Raw genomic sequence first — 13200 nt, forward strand, 5'->3', positions numbered from 1 at the left:
GTGATTTCACATGACTCTAGATCATTTGGGCTAGATTCCTCTGAAATGTTCCACTGTTATTGGTTACCCCTCCCTTGGTCTTCCCAGTGCTATGTTCAAAATTTGTAAAACAACCAATCATGTGTAACCGCGCGAAAATGCAACCATTCATGTGTAAGCACGCGAAAATGCCTTCCTTTCCCCACCCCATGCTATAAAAGAGCCTTTAACCCACCACTCGGGGCCAAAACCTTGCTCTTGGAGCTAAAGAGCTTGTTTTGACTGCCGGCTTACTTCCCTAATAAAGCCTCTGCTGACTGCATCCAGGTATGGTTTCTTGTGATCTTTGGGTGGTCGAGACTTCCGGAGACTTGAGGAAGGGTCTCCCGAGTATGGGGGTCTTCAAAGGTACTACTACACACGTGTAACAACAGTGAACATTAAAATTGGTGACAATTCAAGCAAGGATTCAGAGAAATTAGATATACATTATTGATGTTAATAAAAGATGGTTTAGTTCCTCTGAAAAATTACTTAGCAGTTTCTTATTTTTCTTTTAAAAACAGAGTCTCATTATATAAGCCAGGTTTGCCTCACCTTGTAATCTTTCTGCCTCAGCCCCTGAGGTACTAGAATTACATTCATACCTCTCCACATCCATCTTATTTGGCAGCTTCTTAAAATTAAACATGTTAGCTGGAGCCATGGCTCAGCAGTTAAGAGGACGTAGTGCCAGCATTTAGACTGAAGTGTCCACCTTGCATGGCTCACAGAAGCCTGTAATTTCAGCTCCAAGAGCCAGTGCTTGTGGCTTCAATGTGCATCTGCCCATAGCCACCTTGTCTTAGTTTGGGTTTCCGTTGCTGTGGAGAAATGCCATGACCAAGGAAACTCTTATAAAGGACATTTAATTGGGGCTGACTTGCAGGTTCAGATGTTCAGTCCCTTATCATAGAGGAGGGAAACACGGCAGTGTCTAGGTAGGCATGGCAAAGGAGGGGCTGAGAGTTCTACATCTTGACCAGAAAGCCTCCAGGAGAAGACTAACCCCTGGCAGCTAGGAGGAGGGTCTCAAAGCTATCCCTACAGTGACACACTTCCTCCATCAAGGCCACAGTTGCTAATAGTGTCATTCCCTCCCTGGGCCATGCATATTCAAACCACTACACACCTCCACTCCCACAGAGACATATATACATAACTTTAAAAACTTTAACATTAAGCATGTAATTATTATACAATCATGCAGTTGAACTCCATGGTAATTATTTTAGAGAAATGAGAACTTTTATTAAAACAAAAATAATTATACACAGATGTTTACAGTAGGTTTATGTGTAATAGTCAACAATAATGGTAATCAATGGAATGGTTAAACTGGATAAGTAAATCGGTTTGTTCAAACCAGAATATCAGCAAGAAAATGCAACAGGCTTGAGAGGTACACCCACTTACCAGATCTCAGGGGCATTAATCCAAGTTGAAGAGGCAACCTCCAACAGCATACTCTAAGTCCTTTTATATAGTATTGTCAAAAAGAAAAATTTTAAAGATGAAAGATGCGTTTATTAGGGTTTAGGATGGTAGAGGAGAGAGGGTATGACTATAAAGAAGTAGATTGATTCATTGTGATGGACAGGCTCTTCACCTTGATAAAATGCATGTAACTATACATACATACATACATACATACATCATACTGATGTCAGTTTCCTGATTTTTATATTGTGCTATATGTAGCTAATGTGTGAAGTGGAAACATACCGCTTCTTTGGAAAGTCAATTGTGTCAGACGGTGTTTTGCTGGGGCAAACACATGGAGTATTTTTCTGAAACAGAAACGGGTGAAAGGATGCTCTGTTAAAGCAGTCACATGCATGAAAAGGATGCGTGTCAAAGGATTTTCCGCTAACGGCACACATGTATTGTTTCACCTCACATTGCGTAGTTGAGCTTTGTTTGTCGTGATTCCGTAGAGAGAAATGCACCAAAAAACTTCTGGTTCTGTTCTGGTGGTTTCTTTCTGCTTCCACAGACTTGGGCGATTGGCAGAGTGATGTCAGGTGAGACAGACTCACGTGCTGAGTTAAAACACGTGGTAAGGCTTGCAAGCCCCACGGAGGACACATGTTTGGAGGGAGTATGTATAGGATCCAATGGACAGTGACCTGAGGCTTGCATAGCTAGCTCTACAATGCTTCTCGGTCTCAGGTCTTCGTTGAGAGGAAGAATTTCTCCTGGCCTAGTTACTCCTGCTGACTGGTGCTGATTTGGAGGAGACAAGCTGTTTCTGCTAGGTTGTGCCACTGCTGCTGATTTGTGTTTGCTATCCTGACATGACTGAACTGGATTGCTGGTATATCCGTGAAATGTTTGTGAGTGGATTGAGCTGCTGACTCCTCTGACCTGAACTGATTTCCTGACAACACAGATGGGATTTGCTCCAAAGAACATTTTCTAAACAGGCCCATTTCTCCCATATCCTAATAACCTTTCTTTTCAACTACCTCTGGTGGGTGGTGGGCTAGAAGGGAGGTTAAAGCATTTGAGAACCATTATTAAAATTAGGGTTGAGAAATATTGAAGTTACAGATGTTTAACACTGGGATAACTGGAATGAAGAGTTCAAGGGATCTCCATATTTGTAACTCTTTGTAATCCTCTTCAAAATTGAGACAAATGACCTTTCACTCTCATATCTAGTCTTAGTGGGTAAGTAGCCAGAGCTTATGGTTAGGTGACTGCTGCATTCTATGTTATTTTCTAAAGGGGAAAAGCCAGCCTGTAATTTGTAGAAATGGTGATACTGGAGCTTTCCAAGTCATATTTCAAGAGGCAAATGTAAACACGACTATGCTTACATTCCCCACTGGCGGGTTGACTTTCTCCCCTTACCTAGTTATGTCTACTCATCATTAAACTAAAAAAGAGTTAAGAGTTCTGTGTAATAAAGACTCTTGAGTGTCTGGGCCCTACCCCTTGTAGTATGGAATTTCTGATTGTAAGGAATGATATCTATAGACACTGCCTTAGGTTACCTGAGATGCTATGATAATGTACCACAGGCTGGGAGGCTTAAACAACTGAGGTGTATTCTTCCACAACTCTGGGTGCTGGACGTTTAAATTAGGTTGCAACAGACCTTTTTCCTGTTTTCACCTTGCCACATCCTCATATGGACATTCCTTTTTGTGTGCAAGAAGAAAGAAAATTTTCTGCTCTATCTTTCCCACCCCACTTCTTTCTCTCTTGTCTTATAAGAATAGAACAAGGATTATGTGTGGGAGAGGACAGGATCCAGAGAAAGATGAGAGGTGAGAACAGGAAAGGAAAATGGGAGAGAGAATAAAAACAAATAGCACATGTTATCTCTTACATATGAAAAGTAGATTTTATATCTATATATTTCACATATATAAATATTCTTATATATATTTCACATATGTGTGTGTGTGTAAAAGCAGAAATGAAACTGGAGGAAGAGGACTATGAGAATGTATATATGAAAATGCATTGATGAAACCCCTTCTGTATGCTAAATAAAATTAGTTTAGAAGGCTTTTTTTTTCAAGACCTGGTTTCTCTGTATAGCCCTGGCTGTCCTGGAACTCATTCTGTAGACCAGGCTGGCCTCGAACTCAGAAATCTGCCTGCCTCTGTCTCCCAAGTGCTGGGATTAAAGGCGTGCACCACCACTGCCCAGTTTAAAAGTTTAATAAAATAAAATAGAAATAATAATGACAAATCCAAAAGATCAGCAGTTTTACTAGATTAAGTGCCACACTTAGGTACCTTTTAAAGGTATTATCTCCAAATATGATCACATGGAGAGTAGGAGATCAGCATACAGATGTGGGGGTTAGCCTTTGGGGGCAAAATGTAGTCCATATTGGAAATCAATTTTCCTAACTGTAAGGACTAATTTTGCTTGTATCTGAAAAAGAGCCAATTTTAAATCAAATCAATGTATTACCTGAGATAATATTAAATTTTAAGTTGGGGTAGAGCTCAGAAATCTGAAAATTTAGTACAGTTGATGCTGACTCATAAACAGGCTTGAGTACATTAATCTAAGCATCTTCTTGCACTATATTATAGATCAGAAAAGTACAACAGGTTAAGCCAATTATTGACATAGCTGTAGCGCTACTAGTTTTATGTTCCTTGGTCTCTCTCCCTCCCCCTCCCCTCCCCCCTCCCTCTCTCTCTCTCCCTCTCCCTCTCTCTCTGTGTGTAATAGTAATGAAAACTCACTTTAAAAGATTTAGAAATTGAAGGCATCTTAAAATTCTAAGAAAAGACAGACTGAGAAGCAAATATGCTTGTGTTGTGAGCTACACGTTGTGTTACTACTTGAGAGGCTAAAGCAGAAAGGATCAAGAGATCAGAATAATTCTCTGCTACATAGTAAATTTGATCCAATCCTGAGCTGTATGCAACTCCAAATCAAAGACCCCACATCCTTGAACTTACATAGTGGAATGAGAATGAGAGATCTGACTCCTGAAGTTGTTCTTTTACCTCCCACAACATGTGCTGTGGCTCTTGTCCCATAAATAAGTTAAAAAATTTTTTTTGAGACAGAGTTTTTCAGTGTAGCCTTGACTGTCCTTAAACTCACTCTGTAGACAAGGCTGGCTTCAAAATCAGTGATCCACCTGCCTCTGCCTCCCAAGTGCTGGAATTAAAGGTGTGTGGGGTGCTGCCACCACCACCACCGCCTGACATCATAAGTTAATATTTTTAAAGGAAGAAATGAAAAATGAAATTAGGCCGGGTGGTGGTGGCGCACGCCTTTAATCCCAGCACTTGGGAGGCAGAGGCAGGAGGATTTCTGAGTTCGAGGCCAGCCTGGTCTACAGAGTGAGCTCCAGGACAGCCAGGGCTACACAGAGAAACCCTGTCTCAAAAAAAAAGAAAAAAAGAAAAATGAAATTACACGTGGTTCAATGATTCCTAGCCAGTATTAAGGACCTATCTGAAAGTAGAGATCTTGAATGTTAATGCGACCTGTCAACTTGTTTTCTTTGCATAGAGCCATAATCACTTTTACAAATCTAAACAGAGATAAATAAGTAGGAAATGGAACAGAGCTACTTATGCTGTAGCCACGTCCATGGGAAGCAGGACTGTAAGCACCAGCACTTTCCAGAACAAAGATGACCTTATATGGCTGGTGAGAAATGACTCCTGACCAGGCACAGGTCGGAGGGGTCACAGCTAGACTGAGGCTGTGACAAGTATGTTGCAAGCAATCAGACTTTTTAATACCTTTCTCAGAAACAGAATGTACTGGTGGTTGTGAGGAAGACTAGAAGGGAGTTTCCAATTACAATGATATTTGCAAGCTATACAGGGTACACACGATTGTCCAAGCTCAACTATCCTGTCAAATCTCTGTGTGCTTCATTGACTTCTAAGAGACACAGAAACACAGAGGTGGCCTGAATACTTCACAGCCTGACGGAGTGCCTCTGTTTCTCAGGAGCTCAAAGGCACACTGCTCCAGGAGCTAGACTCTTAATCTGAAAAACCGTTGACACAGGCCTGTCAAGGGAGCTAGACCAGGCCAACTCCATGAGTTCTCCACACAAGATGAAAGCAATAAAAAGGCTATGTAAGTGCAAGCGATAATTATGAGTTACCATGGGATCTGACTTGTGAGACTGTAAGGAAATGAGATACAGAGGGGAAGAAGGGGTGTGTGTATGTGTACTGGAGTCAAGGATTCATAAGGTCTACTGGGGCCAGAAGGCCGAATGCTTCCATTAAAGAGAGTAAACTGAAAAGATGCAAAGTGGTGAGAAAATGGGGTATTCGTGTTCATGTGATGTCAATGGGAATGACAGGGATTGAGTTTTGTGAGAGTCAGTGGCTGGAGGCAGGGTGGACATTAGCACAAAGTACACAGAACTGGTAATTGTGTCAAGCGAAGTGAGCTAGTCAGAAAAACAATGTTTCTTTCATATAAAGAAGCTAGGTTTAAGCCTCTGCTTGCCTGCCCCTTCTCTCTCTCTCTCTCTCTCTCTCTCTCTCTCTCTCTCTCTCTCTCTCTCTCTCTGTGTGTGTGTGTGTGTGTGTGTCTGTGTGTGGGGGGGGAGGGAGCAAACTGGAGTAATGTGTAGTGATACACATGTATGAAATGCTACATGAAACTCACTACAACCTGTGCTGACTTAAAAAGTAGCTTTTAAACAAAATGATGAGATTTGTTGTTCAAATGCATCAGAAGTACAGTAATGGCTTTGGCTGTTTCAGGTGAGCCCTTCCACGTTGGCCAGCGTTAAGCAATCATTTCCTTTGTAACTCACCTCAGATCGGTTCTATCCTGGTTTCCTTCCTCTGGCCTTGTTCATTCATCCTGTAGGGTGTCAGCTCAGATATCTCCGTGTTTTGAGCTTATTTGTCATTGTGACGGAATGTCTAATATAAATCTTTTGTCAAAAGACGAAAGATTTGTTATCTCACAGTTTGGGGTTTTGGTTTGCGGTCACTAGGCCTTGTGTGCTCAGTCAGAATGTCATGGAAGTAGGAGAATGACGTAAGAACTAGAGAAAGAGAGCATAGGAAGGTGTAAGATAAAGCCCTCAGGGACATGTCCAGTGACCTAATTCATCTAAGCTTCATGCTCTACCTTTCTCCAACTCTTTAGTGACCTCATATGAGTGATCCTGCCATCCAGCAGTCCTCTCATTAGTTCAGAGCACTCATGGTCTAATTGTCCTTAGAAATGCTTTACAGAGACATCAGAGCTGTACTAATCTGTTTTTTAATTTTTTATTTAATTTAATTATTTTGAGATTGGATCTCTCTATGTAGCCCTGTCTGTCCTGGAATTAACTATGTAAAGCTCATAGAGGTTGGCCGGCCTCTGCCTCCCAAGTGCTGGGAACATGCCCCCAAATGCCCAACCTTTTTGGGGATTTCTCAATCCATTCAAGCTGACAACTAAAATTAACCATCTCACCCAGCCTTCAGGGACACTTTACCAAACTTAGGCAGTAGCCAGTTATTCTACAAAACATCCTTAGAGTGTCTTATATTTCTAGCATTTACCACAGTTATATTTCTATAATTCCTGTCTGTCTTTATTATGTGCTAGAATACAAGCTCCTTATAGGCAGGGCTCATCTCTCCTGCTCATTACCCAGCACCCACCATAGTATCTCCTAGCACTTGGCACTCAAAGGTTATTTAAGAGGTGATCTTTGTTGTAACAAAAGCCCTTTGGGGTATGTGCTCATATGTCTATTTTCAAAGAAATACTTGCCAAGAAGATTTTACTATTATACATTTTTTATAACATATAAACATGTGTATAGATATTTCTAAGGGTTAATTCACATAACACACATGTCCTTGTCAGAGGAAGATCCTTTCAAAGCTCACATGTCTTGATAAGGGAAAAATTAAGTTTGATTTTTAAAATTGTATTCAGTCATTAAGTTTGAGCAAGGTAATGGTTTTGGAGGTTTATCTACAGAATCACAAACAGTAAAACAAACAAAACAAACAGGAAAAAACTTCTCAAACAGAAATAAATTATAACTTTTAGTGAAAAGGTTATTTTTATGCTAATAAATTTCTTTTTATATTTTTACTCTTTGATTCTTTCCTCCCTGAATGTATATTCCAAATAATCTTCTGCATTATCTTCCTTCTTGACACTAAAGTCACATTTTTTCTTGATTACATTTCTATTTTTTTAAGGCAGAAAATACTTACTAAGCAAGTTATACTTCATAATTGTGTGAATAAAAATAATAGAGACTAAAGAACAAATAAGAGTGTAATTATTCTACCAAATCTCACATAATTTCAGGGAAAATCACTTCTATAAAGCAGTAATTCTCCCTGATAAATGCTTTTCATGTCAAAAAGATGAAATTGGGGGAAATCTGTGGTAGTTTGCTGTATACTGTGTGCTTTTTACAGTTGTCCATAAAAAGACATCTCTGTTGTCACTTGATAATCATATTGTAGGACTAGGACTTAAATTATACTCTAATAATGCATAATTAACCCTAATTATATAACTTGTCCTTCTTTATAAAGACAGTCATTTTAGCTGATGAAATACTGTGGCCATGCTAATTATTAACTTGGACTTCCACATTGTATGTATTCCACCTCTTCTCAATGTTACCCTGTTATTTCTGAGGTAATATCTCGGTTATTTCTTCAGCATTTAGTGGATCCTTATTGTTTCAGGAGATCTGGTGATCAGCTTTCCTTAGAATGCTGGGAAATTCCAGAAACATGAGCTAGAAGTCCTGCTGATGTGAGAGCTTCTCACGCACTGGGTTTGGGATCATTTCTTAGAGAATCTTGTTGATGGAGTGTGTACCTTAACTATCTGAATGTCTCTGCTGGTCAGCACCTTCTTGGTACCCATCATGATCCCTGGGAAGGGACATCTCTGCTGAACATTTCCATAAATTGATAATAGACTTTGCTCAACTTGAGGATAATAAATATTCTGTGCAATGTGTCTTTTCTTCTAATTTATTTTTATTTTACATTCATTGGTGGTTTGCCTATGTGTATGTTTGTGTGAGGGTGTTAGAAGCATGAACTGGAGTTATCTGTGAGCCACCATGTGGGTGCTGGGAATTGAACCTGGGTTCTCTGGAATAGCAGCCAGTGCTCTTAACCACTGAACCATTTCTCTATTAGTAGTCTCCTGACCCCCCTCACCTGCATTAGTTGAGGCCTCAAGCAGGAAGATTTGTTTCTTAGATTAAACAAAATGTTACTTATAGGCTTCAATGTAGAAGAAAATACTTGTCCTTTAAGATAAGGGTGTTTGTTACATTTGAATTTAGAGCATCCACCTCAGATTCCAGTCCTTGTGCCCAGTTGTGGTGTTACAGTGGAAGGTAGGCCCTAGATGATGGGAATAGGCCAGGAGGTGTATGGCTGAGAAGGCTGCACTTGGCCTTAGGTTCTCTCTTCGCCTCCAGCTTCCTAATCTACTGTGATATGAGAGCCTTTGCTATAAGCTCTCACCTATGTGATCTGAGCTGCTTTGGGACAACTTCTCTGAGGTGATGGACTACAATTATCTGAAACCATAAGCAAAAAGAAAGTTTTTCTTTCCTTAGGAAAAGTCAGAGTGTTGGGTCTGTTGGGTCAGAGTGGTGCAGGAAGGTCTGTCTGATAAAGTGTCGGAGTCGACCTCAGCAATGAAGCACTTCATATGCTGAGTACTTGGGAGTGTTTCTTTGGAGTGTTCTTCTTATCACTGAGATACAGTTGTGGGGGTGCCAAGCAAAGATTCTGAGGGCTAGGAACCAAGCAAGCTATCTTTCTGTTTTTGGTCTTGAATGCTCTGCTTAGTTTGAGTTGTAGATCCATTAAGATAAATCCTTGTTTCTAAAACAGACAAAACATGGTTTCCTTCCAGTTAATTGTAGCCTTGGGTAAACTGCATGGGTCTGCCCCGGCCCTCGGGGATTCGACGAGACTTAGGGAAGGGGGCGAACAAGTGAAAGGACAAGAGACACAAAGAATGAGAGCAAGTCTGGGTTCTGATCAAGCTCTGAAACTTTAATTTTGGGGGCAGGTTATAAAGACACAGCAAACCGGAAAGTTTGGGCGAAGGTCATTGCTTAGGGCTATCTTACTATGGAATCCTTATCTCCCTAGACCTTCCCACTGTCATAATCTTATCACCCTAGACCATCTCACTGTCATAATCAGCTCAAATGCCAGACATTCTTTAGGTTCCTGGGACCTGAGACCTGTGAACGTCCTTTCTTAACCTTGTACTGACTAGGCTTTCTAAAACAGCAGGTAATTTCCTGGGCTTGGCTCCCAGCATGGGTCTTTAGTTATTCATTGGCACAATGTTAGTATCACTCTATTCTCAGATATGCTTTGTAGAGTGAAATGAATAATGTGACTTAATAGGCATCAGGGAGTATAGTTTCCCCTTTTATTGGTGAGAAACTGGTTATAAAACCCATACATCCCTTGTACAGAATGATGTAGTTGCCTGGATGTCTGAGAAAAAAAGATCAATAGAATGTAATTGAGCCAAATCCTTTAACACTACAGACTGGGTAACACTGCACAGCTGTCTAGGGAGGCCGCTTCTACTCACCCCACACAGAAAGCGATTATGATTCTGTCCAAGTCTAGCTTGACAAATCAATGAGTCTTTTTGGGTTATTGACAGGTAAGGGTTACAATGTGGGTGACTTCAGCATCTGTATCACCAAAAAGTTCCACCCAGTATGCATGGCAACCCAAAAGCTGATTCCAGAAGTTCCATACAAAAGTTGCAGGCAGCTACAACACTGAAGAATCTCACTCCTCCACCTTGAGGGGAGCCTTTTGAGTCTTACAGGTTTTGCGATTGTCCGGGTAACTTTCTGGTGAGTTCTGTGAGCCTCATATCCCCTCCATCAGTCAATGTCTCAATCTGAAGTTAGCAGCTACACAAAAGCAGAACTTGGGGTTTGGGTAATGAGAGAACACACTCTGCATAAGCACCTGCCTCAGAATTCACTTTATAAGTGATAGCCCCATTGTTCCTTGATTGTATTACTGTATGTATAATAAATAGCACTTGATGTGGAAATGAGGTTGGTGCAGTTCTAAACATTTTCCAAGATTAACTCATTGAATACTTAACAACCCACTGTAGCATTGATTTTTTTTTTTTTTTTTCTGAGACAGGATTTCTCTGTGTAGCCCTGGCTGTCCTGGAACTCACTTTGTAGACCAGGCTGGCCTCGAACTCAGAAATCCGCCTGCCTCTGCCTCCCAAGCGCTGGGATTAAAGGCATGCGCCACCACTGCCTGGCATGTAGCACTGATCTTAATAAAAAGGATCCACACTCACACAAGCTAAAGCTCTTGTCCCAAGCCAAGCTTTATTAGATCCATTCCAAGTCATCACAACCCGGGCTTAGCAGGGAAAGTTCCAGGGCCACCAACACTGTTCTTCATATCTGTTCTTACTGTGTCAGGAATTCATGCATGCATCAACATATGGAGGCTTTAAATAAGAAGTGAAGTGAGAAAAGATGCTGAGTGGGACTTTTGGCCCCAGAAACCTCCAAAACAGGCGAGTGCCATTGCTTATGGCTGCCTACCATAACTAGATGGTAAGACCTTATTGCCGAAGCCACAACACAACATTGTCTTTGGTTGCAAGACAGAGACATCAAGCTGGAGTTGACCTGAACACTTCTCACTGTTGGCCTGCTTTCACAGTACCGAAAGGTGCGCTGCTGGCTGCTGGGTGAAAGGTTGTCAATGGTATATTACCCAGCACTGATCCTTGTATGTTACAGTACCAGCCTGCCAGGCAAACGGTACCCACTGGTGCACCAAATGGCACATATGCTACAGGGGGCTAACCAAGAAGTCTTTTTATTGGATTTGAGGCCTGCTCCATAGGAAGGAACTCATGCTTGAATCTATAAACCTAGTCAGAGGACAATAGGCTCTCGGGGAAGCTGTTGTTGTTGTTTTGCTAAATGAACACTGCTAAATGTCTTCTAGATATTTGTGTATGAAATTGCCAGTAAAAAAAAAGATACCCTAAAAAGAGTTATAATTTATTGATAATCAGTGTAGATGAGGCACTAAGTTTTATGACAAAACATTTAATCTTTCAATAACTTAAAATTTGAAAAGATAGTCTAAAAGATGCACAATATAAGAACATGTATGGCAGCGTATTGATAAAACAGCATGCAACCCTTGTTCTCTCCTAGTGTTCTCTCAGCAACAGCACTTCAATACAGTTATGCAAAACAGAATGCAGGGATTGCCTATGGTGCCTCTTCTTCACTCACAGGTGCAGTGTCTCCATAACAAATTCTATTTTTGCTACCTCTTATCTTGGCAGGTGATTTATTATAATTTGTTCTCCTCTTCCATATTCTCTTGCCTGAATATCATCCCTTCCCTAAACTATCAAAATAAAAAATCATAGGTGAAAGATTAGTCTATATAAGAATACTCTTAAAATCTAGTCCACTTAGAGTCTATAGCATTTGTAAAATCATCTTTTCAAAACACAAGACTGATGGTGTTATTTTCTTACTTAAAATGTATTAAGGATTCCAAGCCTTATAATAAGACAGGAGTCAGTGATGGTGTGCACCTTTAATCCCAGCATTTGGGAGACAGAGGCAGGTGGATTTCTGAGTTCGAGGCCAGCCTGGTCTACAGAGTGACTTCCAGGACAGCCAGGGCTACGGAGAAACCCTGTCTCGAAAAACCAAAGGAAAAAAAAAACACCCCCAAAAAACAAAAGACAGGAGTCTTCAGGACCCCTGGCTGCATCTGTCCCCGGTTTGCACTTTTCTCCACCCACGGGCTCATACCGATCTTACAGCTTCCACGCTTCCCTGTCCAAATGGTCTTCTCTTTTTCCTGCTTTTGCTCGGATGTTGTCCTGTGTTCCTTTCTCCTGGTTGTTTTCATGTATTCTTGTTTTTTTTTTTTTTTCTTTTTTTTTTTTTCTTTTTGGTTTTGCAAGGCAGGGTTTCTCTGTGTAGCCCTGGCTGTCCTGGAACTCGCTCTGTAAACCAGGCTGGACTTGAACTCAGAGATTGGTTTGCCTCTGCCTCTGCCTCTTGAGTGCTTAAAGACATGTGGCACCACCGCCCAGCCTCATGTATTCTTTATGTCTGAATTAAATTTTTTTTTTTTTTTTTTTTTTTTTTTTACTTTAATGAAGTCTTCTTCATGTGCCTGAAGACTTCTGTTGTAGGCCCTCAGCACACAGACTTCAGGCAGTTTTACTGTGAAACAGTGCAGAGTCAGTTTCACAAATGACCAAACAGACAGTCTGCAGATTAGTTCATCATCCTGACCCAGGAGGGCTGCCGCAGCTGCCTTTCTGGCAGTGTGAGATGCAGAAGCCAGAGTCCAGACATCTAAAGGAGATGCTTACATTGGAATGCTGTGTCACTGGGCAGCAGCAGAGTAGGGCTTGGCATTTAAAGTGTGAAAGCCTGAAACTGACAGCCCAGATACACAGTCAAATCCAGGGTTAAAGAGCAGTCACGAATGCATTAAAAGTAAAGAAATGAAGACCTCAAAAGTTGCCAGCAATTCAGTGACTTGATCATTCGGTGAAATGACAATCTGGCAGACTACTTTTCATCAAATTGATTTTCTAGAAATTGGTGTTTGGCAAACTAGCTTCCTGAGAGTTGTCTGTTAGGGAATTCAGTGAATCAGTGATTTGGAAAATTG

Source organism: Arvicanthis niloticus, chromosome 18, assembly GCF_011762505.2.
Source record: "Arvicanthis niloticus isolate mArvNil1 chromosome 18, mArvNil1.pat.X, whole genome shotgun sequence".
Lineage (NCBI taxonomy): Eukaryota > Metazoa > Chordata > Mammalia > Rodentia > Muridae > Arvicanthis > Arvicanthis niloticus.